This window comes from Bufo bufo, chromosome 6 (genome assembly GCF_905171765.1).
Source record: "Bufo bufo chromosome 6, aBufBuf1.1, whole genome shotgun sequence".
Lineage (NCBI taxonomy): Eukaryota > Metazoa > Chordata > Amphibia > Anura > Bufonidae > Bufo > Bufo bufo.
The window spans coordinates 342772411-342786080 of NC_053394.1; positions in this window are offsets into that span (position 1 = coordinate 342772411).

The window sequence follows — 13670 nt, forward strand, 5'->3', positions numbered from 1 at the left end:
GGGAATGAAAGGGTAAGGAACAAGAAAAAAACAATGTGGATAAATAGAATTGTAAAGAAAGCAATAAAGGACAAAAAGAAAGTATTTAAATCACTAAAATAGGAGGGTAGCGAGGAAGCATTGAAAAACTATAAGGAAAAATAGAATATGTTAAAAACAAATAAATGCAGCCAAACTAGAGACCGGGAGATTCATTGCCAAAGAGAGCAAAACTAACCCTAAAATGTTCTTCAATTATATAAATGGTAAAAAGTATAAATCTGAAGGTGTCAGCCCTTTACAGAATAATGAGGGGCTAGTTGCTTAAAGCCATGAGGAGAAAGTAAAACTACTAAATATTTTTTTCTATGCTGTATTTACTAAAGAAAATAAACTGTCAGATGAAATGCAGAATGTAAAAGTTAATTTCCTATTAAAAGTGTCCTGTCTGACCCAGGAAGAAGTACAGCGGCATCTTAAAAAGATTAAAATAGATAAATCACCGGGACCAGATGGCAAACACTCCTGTATCATAAGAGAATTAATTAATGTCATAGACAGATCCTTATTTCTGATATTTAAGAACTCTATACTGACAGGGAGTGTTCCACAAAATAGGCTCATAGCAAATGTGGTGCCAATATTCAAAAAGGGTCCAAATACAGAGCCCGAAAACTATAGGCCAGTAAGTTTAACATCTGTCGTGGGTATGTCGTGGGAGATGCCATCTTAGAGTACCTCAATAAAAATAAGCTAATAACGCCATATCAGCATGGCTTCATGAGGGATCGGCCATGTCAAACTAATTTAATCAGTTTCAATGAGGAAGTAAGTTCTAGACTTGACCGCGGCGAGTCAATGGATGTCGTATATCTTGACTTCTCCAAAGCATTTGATACTATGCCACATAAAATGTTAGTATATAAAATGAGAATGCTTGGACTAGGAGAAAATGTCTGTATGTGGGTAAGTAACTGGCTCAGTGATAAAAAAACTGAGGATGGTTATTAACGGTACACACTCAGATTGGGTCACTGTCACTAGTGGGGTACTATAGGGGTTAGTATTGGGCCCTATTCTATTCAATATATTTATTAATGATCTTGTAGAAGGCTTGCACAGTAAAATATAAATTTTTGCAGATGACACTAAACTGTGTAAAGTAATTAACAAGGAAGAGGACAGTATACGGCTGCAGATGGATCTGGATTGATTGGAGGCTTGGGCAGAGAAGTGGCAGATGAGGTTTAACACTGATAAATGTAAGGTTATGCACATGGGAAGAAATAATGCAAGTCACCAGTACATACTAAATGGTAAAACACTGGGTAACACTGACATGGAAAAGGACTAAGGAATTTTAGTGGACAACAAACTAAGCTGCAGAAACCAGTGTCAGGCAGCTGCTGCCAAGGCCAATAAGATGATGGGTTGCATCAAAAGTGCTATAGATGCCATGATGAGAACATAGTCCTGGCACTTTATAAATCACGAGTCAGACCACACATGGAGTACTGTGTACAGTTCTGGGCTCCTGTGAACAAGGCAGACAGCAGAGCTGAAGAGGGTTCAGAGGAGGGCAACTAAAGTAATAACTGGAATGGGGGGACTACAGTACCCTAAAAGATGATCAAAATTGGGGTTATTCCGTTTAGAAAAAAGACGACTAATAACTATGTATAAATGTAGTGTCCCACGCCAGGTGGATGGGAACACTCCAAAATAGTTTGTGCCATCCTATGTCATTTTGCACTATTTATTATTAGAGATTAGGAGTGAGGAGTTAGGAGGAGAGGAGACAGACTTGGCTCTGTCCTCCTGGGCCTAGTACAGGGAGTGAAGCTACAGGTGAAACTCTAAAAATTAGAATATCGTTCAAAGTTCATTTATTTCAGTAATGCAACTTAAAAGGTGAAACTAATATATGAGATAGACTCATAGGATACATGCAAATCAAGATATTTTAAGCCTTTATTTGTTACTAGCAGAAGGACCCGGCTTCGCACGAGTATATTTAATCTATTTCATTTTATGTTTCCGTGTGTCGTAAAAAGATTTCAACAGTTTCCCCATAACAGTGACCTCTACAGTACCCGCCCCTTTAACAATGACCTCCACAGTGCCCGCCCCTTTAATATTGACCTCCAAAGTGCCCGCCCCTTTAACAATGACCTTCACAGTGCCTGCCCCTTTAACAGTGCCTTCCCCTTTAACAGTGATCTCCACAGTGCCCCCCTTTAACAGTGATCGCCCCTTTAGCATTGAACACCCCTTTAACAGTGACTTTCATAGTGGCTGCCCCTTTAACAGTGACTTTCACAGTGCCCGTCCCTTTAAAAGTGACTTTAACAGTGACCGCCCCTTTAACAGTGACTTTCACAGTGACCGCCCCTTTAACAGTGACTTTCACAGTAACCGCCCCTTTAACTGTGACTTTCACAGTGACCGCCTCTTTAACAGTAACTTTCACAGTGACCGCCCTTTTAACAGTGACTTTCACAGTGACCGCCCCTTTAAAAACAGTGACCTCCACAGTTCCCGCCCCTTTAAGCAGTAAAGAAAAATGGCTGGGTTGTTATGGAAACCTGGAGTAAAACTGTGTTTATGGCAGTTGGGATTGGAAGAGAAAGACTTGCAGGCTTATATTGGCTAATGTGGGTAATTTTTTGGGAATATCTCAGGAACGGTACGTCCTAGAGAGCTGAGACCCAGTCTAAAACCTTCCCGGACACCTGATGTACTTGTGTGCCAAATTTGGTGAAGATCGGTCCAGTCGTTTGGTCACACATAAAGAACGTCCAGACAGACAGATGTCTAGACAGACAGACAGAAACTCATTTTTATAATATAAGAGATAATTTGGATGATTATGGTTTACAGCTTATGAAACCCCACAGTCTCAATTTTGAGGTACCCTTTGCTCAGGGGGTATGGATTGATTAGCTGACTAGAGTGTGACACTTTGAGCCTAGAATATTGAAACTTTTCACAAAATTGCTGTATCTTGTGCAACCTTTTCAAAGAATGGAGCAGAGAGTGTGCCTGCCATGAGGGAGACCGCCCTTGGGTTGTTGAATCACTGAAGCACTGAATATTGCTGAATTGCTAAGTGCAGAATAGGCTGAGTAACCAGAGCAAAATAAGGGACCAAGTAAGAGTAAGATCATCACTTCTATACAGTTGAGCTGGAACCTACATACACCACCTCACTGAGCCTGTTATTGGGATTTACAGCTTTACCATCTGTATGTATGACAAAGTACTGCTATTGGATGATACTTATTGCAAGACTACAATTTACAAGTAAAGTTCCTGTTTGGTTCAACTACTGCCTCTCTCATCATTCAACTCTATCTCCTAATTGCACCTGACGGTGCTAGCATCACGAACAACACAGGGGCCCAGCCCCCAAACCACTAAGCATAACCACTACCATCAAGGGCGCCTCAACTTCCATCTGACTGGTGTTCCTTGAGAACAGAGCGTGCCCTGGAGGATTTAGTGCTGTCTTCCCCTCCTCTGCCGGCCGGCCCAGGGAGCTACGACAAAAGTGAGTACAACTACTACACCCATTTGGCACACCATTACACTCACATACTGCCCCTCCTGGCCAGATTGTTGCATAAATATATCAGGGGTCAGTACAGAGATCTCAACCATCATCTATTTATCCCCAGGACTGTGACTGTGACGAGGGGACATCCTCTGCGTCTGGAGGAAAGAAGGTTTGTACACAAACATAGAAAAGGATTCTTTACGGTAAGAGCAGTGAGACTATGGAACTCTCTGCCTGAGGAGGTGGTGATGGTGAATTCACTTAAAGAGTTCAAGAGGGGCCTGGATGTATTTCTGGAGTGTAATAATATTGCAGGCTATAGCTACTACAGAGGGGCCGTTGATCCAGGGAGTTATTCTGATGCCTGATTGGAGTCGGTAAGAAGGAGAATTGGCTTCTAGCTCGCAGGTTTTTTTTGCCTTCCTTTGGATCAACTTGCAGGATAACAGGCTGAATTAGATAGACAGATGTCTATTTTCAGCCTTACAAATGATGTTACTATGTTAGAATTTTAAAAGCAATTTTTCTACTTTTTAAATTACCAATTCAGTTCTAAAGTGACTTTGAGGGGCTTATATAATAGAAACCACCAATAAATGGCCCAATTTTAGAAACAAAAATTTTACAAACTTTGTTAACCCTTTCCGAAGGAATTAAAGTAAAATAGAGGTGAAATTTTAAAAATGTGTTTATTTTGCACTTTGATCCATTTTCTCCTGTAACACAGCAAGGATTAACAACAAATCTCAATATTTATTACCCTGATTCTGCAGTTTACAAACACACTGCTGTATGGGCACACCGCAGGACTCGAAAAGGAGTGCAATATGGTTTTTGGAGGGCAGATTTTTTCTGGAATGGTTTTTGGGCACCATGTTGTATTTGAAGAGACCTTGAGGTACCCCTACAGTGGAAACGTCCAAAAAGTGACCGCATTTTGGAAACTACGCCCTTCAAGGAATTTATTGTAGGGTGTGATGAATGCGTTAACCTGAAAAGCATTTTACAGAATGTAGAAACACTTGCCCAATAAAATGCTGCATTTTTTCCAATAACATGTTGCTTTCTCATTTTTCTCAGCAATGCAGGCACATATGAACTTGGGACCAACACAGATGCCTTCAGCTGCCAAGCGCACATTTAACAGGTCAGCCAGTTTCATAGGTACAAACCTGCTGACAGATGCCTTTTAAATAAAATAATTAATAAAAAAAGAAGTGACCTCATAGACAGCACACGTACCCATTGACAATGCGTTTGTGCACACATCAGTAGTTTTCCACTGACCGTGGGTCAGTGAAAAAATCATGGAGACATGTGCCACTTTGGTCTGTGATATGGACCAAACATGACCATTGAAGTCTATGGGTTTGTGAAAAACCAATGACAGAACACAGATGGCATCCGTGTTTGGTCCATGTTTCACTGACCACTGGTAGGAGATGCCCTGGAAATAAATTTTTAGCTGAGCAGTGTCCATTGAATACGAATAACACACTGAGGGCAGAAAATGGACATCAAGCTGGAGCTACACCTAGACTTTTGGTAGCACTGTTGATTGATTTTAATTAAGTAACAGTTACAGTTCACTAGATTGCATCCAAGACTACAGCTGATACTTAATAGTTAAAATCAATTGAAGGTGCTACAAAAAATCTAGCTGTAGTACCAGCCTAAAGGAGTGATCTCCAAACAGTTTGTTGTATCTTGTGAAACACATCCAGCCACCACTACGGGGAGCTCAATGCACAGAAATGTATACAGTTACCATCTACTAGAATGGAAACTGTAATAATATCTTTGCATTTAGTCCCCCCTAGTGGTGACTGCATGGAAATGCAGTGTTTTCTTGTTGGGAAGAGAAGTTTAGCACCAGCCCCCCTGCCCTAGGGCCCCATAGCTGTTGGGTGGTCTGCCTCCAATGAAGGTAGGCCACTTGTCTCAGTATTTGTTCTGTTCCTTGGTGGCAAGACACAGTCAAATGGGGGTGGTCTAGTTTAGGAAAACCCATTTCCAAACGTGACTATGAAGGATATGAGAAACAGTGGCCTAGTGTTCATTCTTGAATAGTACCTGGAGGAGATGCATTTAGGGTCAGCTCAGCAGATGCCTCAGCTGTCTTTGGGTGGCTTGAGGCCATCAAACCACCCGGTTCTAGGCTGGGCATACATAGCTGTTATAGTGGTCATCTGGACGTGCATGTCTTCTGAAAGGGGAGGTGAGAGCAAGCTGCTGCTAGCCCACCCCCGGCATAGTCTAAATTCTCAGATTACAAAAGGATCAGACATGTTGAAATCCAAGAGCCCCATATCTCTCTCCGGAGGCCCCCATGCACATTGGATGCTCAGCTGGCCCTGACGAAATCAGAGGATTTGGCTGATATTAATCTAATGTTTATGGCCAGTCTTAGCCAGAGTATTTAGAAGGCTATGGCAGCAAATGGGATCTATAACCAAGATAAAGGAAAGCTTTGCTATGGCGCTGGCCCAGCTAATAATGGTCAGTCTGTTCTTAATGGTTAAAGCAAGAAAACAGGAGCAGAGATACAACCTAGAATATCAATAACAACATCTCAGTGCAGATTAGTAAGACCAGGGCCTGACTAGAGGCAGTGATAGAGCAAGAAACAGAACGAAATATGTTCCACAAGCTTTTAAAATATGCAGCACGAGGTCCAAGAATAAACATAAAGCACTGCATGAATGGGAACTTCTCATCCCTCTAAAAGGAACACAGTAATAACCTAGCAGGCCAATAATCACAAATAGAAACTGTAATAAGTACTGGCCAGTGTAAACCCTGATCGCCCTCTATCAGATCTGATCAGAGTTCAGCAGGACAGAAGAAAGAAGGGGCCGCACAAAGGTTGTTTGATGGATTTGGCACTAAATCGTATTCTGCAGTTTGCAAACTTCAGAAGCTACGCACTTCAGAATTTGTTATGCAAACCAACTGGGAACATGTTTGTTTTTTTATGAGATGATTGATTTAATTAAATAAACAAAATATGATCAAAGGTGTACAAAGCCTTTAAAGTGATAAAATAAGCAAAATATCTAAAATTCATAGTTTTGCACTTTTGCAATTTTAATGTCCCCCCTATCTACTTGTGGCCACAGACCGCCAAGTATGTTATTATGCATCTAGTGTAGGTATCAGCAACCTCCGGAAGTTCAGCTGTGGTGTAACTACAACTCCCAGCATGCACACTTGCTTGGCATTTCTCCTACAAAAGTGAACGGAACATGCTTGGAGTCGTATTTTCACCATAGCTGGAGTGTTGGAAGTTGCTGACCCCTGGTCTAGTGAGTGGTTCTGCAGATGTTTGGAGGTTGACGGGATGCTGTGTCTTCTGTAGTCTGGTGATTAGCGATTTGTTAAAATTAGGGGCAGAAGATGCCACCTTTTCACTGGCAGTCGTGACTTGTATTCACATTAGCACTAAACTGTTCCTCCTCGCATCCAGGATAGCCATTCATCGCATCCGGCATAGCCAGAAACTGCAGGAGTACCTCCAGGCTCCGTTGACTATAATGGCACCCATCCTGTTTCTGATATTATTGCCAAGATTCGGCCGGGCAAATACCACTGCAAGCAGAAACAGGCAGTAACCCTGGCAGATCCTATTATAGTCAATGGGCTCCAGCAGGGCTATGCCAGATATGATGAGCTCCTCTACCGGAACAGCCTGCTGGAACAGTTTAGTGCTAGTGTGAAACTAGCCTTTTGCCTTACTTACACGTCCGCTTCTGTGATGAGTCTGACATTAGTTACAAGTTGGTCAGTGGGTCATCTATCAAGAATCCGTGTTTGGTCCGTGTGCCCATTTTTTGCCCTCTGTGTGTCATCCATATTCCAAGGACAACTTCTGCACCTCACTACTATCTCCTATGGTTAACCTAATGTCATCCTATGTATTTATTTCCAGTTCCTTTATAATGTGCATTTCCTATTTTGCAACTGTTCATGTTCACGTGTAATGCACCTGGTTCACCAGCAGGTGGCAGCATAAATGGCAGAGCTACAGGTACATATAATGGAGCCTTCCATTCCATTCTAACACCCCCCTCTGTGGTGTGGTGGGCATGTCCCACTTGCTGCAGGAGGGGAAGGGACTAGTTAGTTCAGCTTACCACTTCTAGGGGAAAGTCTAGCTTAGCCCCTGCTAGGGGAAGGAAGCAAGGGCTGGGCACGTCCCCATTTGATGTGACCACGCTAAGCCCTGTCTCAGCCAGCTAGAGCACCTTCAGCTCTGCTGGATGTGGAGGTCACAGCTTGAAGCCTCTGAAGCCAGGAGGAAAAGTTCCCTGGACCAGTTTAGTGTCAGACTACAGAGAGAAGTTGCAGCACCCAGAGAAAGCTAAATGATGCAGCTATCCTGTCAGCACAGCAGAGCCAGAGAGCACCAGATGTAGCAGAGAGGAGTTTGCCTGCCACAGTTAATGCTAACTCCTGCTGGAACCAAGATAAAGCCTGTAAACCATTTTGGAGAATGTTTATTGAAAGTAAAGCTGTTATTGAACTTCATCACAAGGTCTGGACTCAATTTATTCCATCACCCCCTTCATCAACAACCCCCCTTTTCATTGCTTCGGAGTCAATGCCTGGGGTCCAGCATATCCAGGTAGGAGCACCGTGACATGTGCACAAGTACACTTAAAGGGACATTATAGGCTACCCTACACCACTCTGGTATTCCTACACCTGGGTACCATCCATAGTATCACTAAAAGGGGCCCTGTGCCCTTGTTGCGTCATTGCAACTGGCGTCACAAAAACTAGTGCTTTTTTTCTGTTAAAGAGCCCTGGGGGCAGGCACCCGTTGCACCTACAGGGTACAAATGCACAATGTAAATAATTCAAACAGGGCTACTTGTCAGGGAAGGACAGTTATCTGCGACCACCTAGTTCCCTCAATGTCAGATGGCACATGGAAAGCCAAGCCAACTCTCTCATTAAAGGACTCTCAAACAGCAGCTTGGACCTTAGCTTCATAGATCTCATTGAGGAGGGGAATAAGAGATTGTCCTCACCTGCTGTAAATTTTAAGATTTGGGTAGGGTCGGCCTTTCATATCCCAAGCTGCAGCTATCATGTGGGTGCATTTTAGAGCCCGGGTGACAGCTGCAAATCCTGACTTGACTGCAGGGATAATCATCCAAACTAACAGCATCATAGCGATCTATGTTGTAAATTCGGGTCATTAGACCCGTGGTTGGGCTGTGGTTTGCATCTGCAATATGAACACTAAAATGCACCCACATCTGAATGCAGCCTTACAGTACATGCACACAGTGCGAATTATGAGCATTTATTTCGAATACCGCAGCGTAATATAGTACCATACAATACCAGTACCAGCAAATTGTATGAAATTAGACAAGTCCACAGCATGTCAATTGTGTAATATTTGGCATACTTTTCGCTCTTTTCAATGGAACGGTGAGATCTGTTGCAAAACCGCATCAAATTGGCACCAAAAACCGCTAGCAACGCATGGTGTGGAAACGCACGGAAATCCTCACTAAAGACTGCAGAATTTCTGTTTTTAAATCTGCACTCGTACGTAAGTACCCTTATGGGGACAAAGGCTCTAAGAGCGAATAAACTGAAATCTAAATACTGAAATACAATTATGAATAAAGCATAAATGAGGTATAAATGGATGCAACAAGCAATAAACTGTAACGTATTAAACGCCTTATACTGGAAGTTTAGTGAAACCACAGCCTGTGAAGGAAGGTGACCTCCTGGCCCCAGCCTGCCAGCCCACATTTTTATTATACTTGCTTAAAACTTAAGCACTGTTGGATTTTCCTCCGCTAAGGAAAGTTAGGAGTGGTTCCTCTACAAGAATGGAGACATCTGCCAAGCGAGCCGTGGTCCAGTGCTCCCTCATTATCCCCTCTATGGGGCAAGGGTTCAGTAATTACACCGAAGCTGTGAGGAATGTAGCAGGGAGGGAAAGATGACCGAATCCATCAATAGCCCGGTGTTTTATGTGGAATATTCTGGGAATATAATATTACATTCTCATTTTTCTGATAGATGAACAGCCCCATAAATTCTATATATTTTTTTTTTGTTGTGTTTCATGTTGTGCTTTACCAAGGCTTTTTATTATTATTATCCAGCTCCATTACTTTTTGATTATAAATTTCATTTTACATTTACTTGAAACTTCGGAGTAATTTAAATTTGAAATTGAAAGCCTTTATTTTCCACTAACATCTAGAAAATGTTGCTAAAATAAATATCAAATGGTATATCTGGGGTGTTTAGGAGCTTTGCCGAAAATGGTATTGTAGATTTAACAATACATTTACAATGGGAGATTCGGTGTTTCTATCGTAAAGCAGGTCTGGATAAATGGTAGCTCCGTCTAGGAGACAGCTCCGAAGGCTAGAAGTCAATAATGAGACTCTGTAGCGCCAGGTCCAGAGTTGAACAACTTCTACACATTAAAGAAAAAATACATATATACGTCTAGCAATTGGGGATGTGCAAACCTGACTTTAGATTTCTCCCCATCTGTCAGAATAGAGCTTGCCTTGGTAGTTACAGCAGTTCTCCCCCTTCCTTTTCAAAGTTAGATTGCGTCCGCCCACTCTGCTCCACACAATAAGCCCCCAATATTTCCCAGTGCTCACAGCACCCCTCATGCACCGCTACCCCTAGTAGTGACAGCAGGTGTCCTTCAATTGTCCAATAATCAAAGCAGGCCTCACCCATTACAGCACTAGCCCAATAAATGTATCATGGGTTCGAGTCCCTCAACTATTGGGAGAATGGGGTCCGGTGTTACCGATTCACGGAGGAAGTGCTCCGCACAGACTGCGGTGAAGTGGCTAGATGCATTCTGTAACTCCATAGAGATCTACAGAAAGACAACGCCAGGCAGGTGCTGCCATTTCTCCATTACATTGTATAGAGAGTGCTGCAGCCTAAGATGTATACCGTAGGGATGTCCTTTTAATGAGTGGAAACAGAGGAGAGCAGCAGAGGCTAATCAAATTCACCACGGAATGGGAGTCCATCAGCAGAATACAGGCCACGGCATTTATAGCAGCCTGTATTCTGCCCATATCCCAGTAACCAAAGCCTGAGATATAGGAGCCTAATTCTTCACTTTAAATATATTAGACTTAGCTGATGACATTTGTATAAGTTGTCCCATCTTATTCTGCTTGTTGCATTAAAGGGGTTGTCTCACACTTCAGAAAATGGCGTTTATCATGTAGAGAAAGTTAATACAAGGTACTTACTAATGTATTGTGATTGTCCATATTGTCTCCTTTGCTGGCTTGATTCATTTTTCCATCACATTATACACTGATTATATCCAGGGGTTATGACCACCCTGCAATCCATCAGTGGTGGTCGTGCTAGAACACTACTGGAAAAATTGCTAGCCTCTCTGGTGCCCGGGACTGTGGGAGCGCACATAGGCACGCATGCGCACCTCGTATCTGCGCTGCAGCAGTGGTTGTAACCCCTGGACACGACCAGTGTATAACCTGATGGAAAAATTAATCCAGCCAGTAAAGGAAGCAATATGGATAATAACAATTAGTAAGTGCATTGTAATAACTTTGTCCAGGGGCGTAGCTAAAGGCTCATGGACCCTGGTGCAGGAGTTCAGCTTGGGCCCCCCACTACCAGCTTCCCTAAGTGCTTTATGGCAAGGGGCAGGGGTGCACCTAGCCTTTCTGGTGCCTGAGGCAAAAACTGAACCCCCCCATTCCAAATTCTCAACCTAACCCATTCCCTCCAGTCCTACTGTTAGAGGGTTTGTCCTCTTTTTACTACTGACGACCTATCCTAAAAATAGGTCATTAATATCAGACCTGCAGGGGTGCCGGGAGATCAGCTGTTTGAAGAGAGGGCAGTGCTGATATGAGAGCTGCTTCCTCTGCTCTGTTCACCTGCTCACCGCAGCAATTGCAGTGGTGAGCAGGTAAACAGAGCAGAGAAGGCAGAGCGGACAACCCCTTTAAAGGCATACTTGGAAAACATTACATACTGCGCTACAGAACATACAGGGTAATACAGCCCCACATATGTACCTCTTCCATCCAGTGACTTCTCTTCTCTGATGCAGATATTCTCTTTCCTCATCTTCTCCTTCAGACCAGACCACCATGGTGACTTCTTTCAGCTGTGTCTCGTCTCTGCAGAGTTTAACAAACAGAGATCTTACTTTCCTACTTTTCTATCATCCTCCTCACCTTTTCAACACCCCATTCTGCCCCCCCAATCCCCAATACTATACTGTAGAACCAGTCACCCTGAAAATACTGGTACCACCAGTACAAAAAAATACCCCCTTACCTTTCAGATCAGACCCCCATATCAAATGCCAGATGAGACCCCCCTATCTCAGACCAGACCTCCTTTAGACCTCTGTCAGAACCCATATCAGACCCCCATTAGACCTCAATGTCAGACCCCGCCCCAATATCAGACCTCAGATAAGACCCCCCTTAGACCTTCAGACCCCCATTACACCTCAGACCAGACCTCCAGACCCCCATTAGACCTCAGACCAGTCCTCCAGACCCCCATTTGACCTCAAAACTCCTATATATGACCCCTATTAGACCTCTAGACCCCCAATCAGACACCCATTAGACTTCCAGACACCCATTCAGACCCCCATTAGACCTCCAGACCCCCAATCGGACCCCCATTAGACCTCCAGATCCGCAATCAGACGCTCATTAGACCTTCAGACCCCCAATTAGACTTCTCTAGACCCCCAGTCAGACCCTTCAGACCCCCCAATCAGACCTTCAGACCCCTAATCAGACCCACAATCAGACCCTTCAGACACCCAATCAGACCCTTTAGGCCTCTAATGAGACCCTTCAGACCCCCAATAAGACCCTTCAGACACCCATAGCAGACCTCAAATCAGACTATAAAATAAATAGACAAACTTACCTCTCCTGCTGTGCCGCTCCTCTTCCGGTCAGGCTGTCTCCTGGGCTCTGATCTTTTCTCAGGTCCAGCGCTGCAGTCACCTGACCTCCTGCAGCATCAGGTCAGAGTGCACTATGTACGTCCTGACGCTGCAGGCAGCCAGGACACAGCAGCACCGGCCCTGGGAAGAGCGAGCAGGAGGAGGGGTAAGTACTGTACAGCGCTCACAGCGATTCTCTACCCCTCCTCCTGCAGACTTATAAAGGGAAATATACAGCACCACTGGCAAGGGGGGCCCTCTGGTCCCCCCTGGCTTAGGGGCCTGGTCGCAACTGCAACCGCTGCGGCCCCTATAGTTACGCCAGTGACTTTGTCTATATGATAAATGCTATTTGCTGAAGTGAGACAACCCCTTAAATGCAAGAAAAATCAAACACGAAAGCCCAAAATGCTTATTTTGAGCAACATGTTCTGCCCAGTGCACAATGAATGCATACACAGACGTTGCACAGCTGCGTACTTCAATGGCATAGCATGCTGTTTGCTTTGGCATGGCATGTGGTAATGAAAGGGTGCTGGGTCCCTGTGGATATTTTGCATTCCTATAATATTTCACATTCTTTCTTGGTCAGCACTCATTAGGAATTATATAATAAGCATTTGATTATTCCCACCCTGCTTATTTCTCAGCTATCAGATGCTTATAGAGGTTGCCTCTAATTGAGTTAGTGCTTGTGTGATTAATTGGCCGGAGAACATTGTCTGACTGTGAGAGACTGGGGGGCACAGAGAAGAAAGTCCTCGTCATCACTTCAGTTTTAACAATGCAACGAAGAGATGATATTATAGGCCAAGTGCTGTGACCCACAGGACAATTCGTTATCTTTTTGCACATCTGCCGCACTAGATTAGAAGAGGCCTATGTATGATGTAGACAGCATCTAAGTCAAATAAAGATGGGCTAGGTTACCACCGATTCAGCCAAACTCTTGGGAGTCCTGCGTATGCCCAGCGGACACTTCAACCCTAATTGCGATATGATGTCAGTGAGACTCAATGAAACTGAAATGATCAGTTTTCAGATATGGGGCAAATATTATTGCCTATGGCGAGCTTTATACTTAACCCCTTCGGGACACAGCCTTATTTCACCTTAAAGGGAACCTGTCATGTGGATATTTGATTATAATCTAACTAATTATATACAATCATT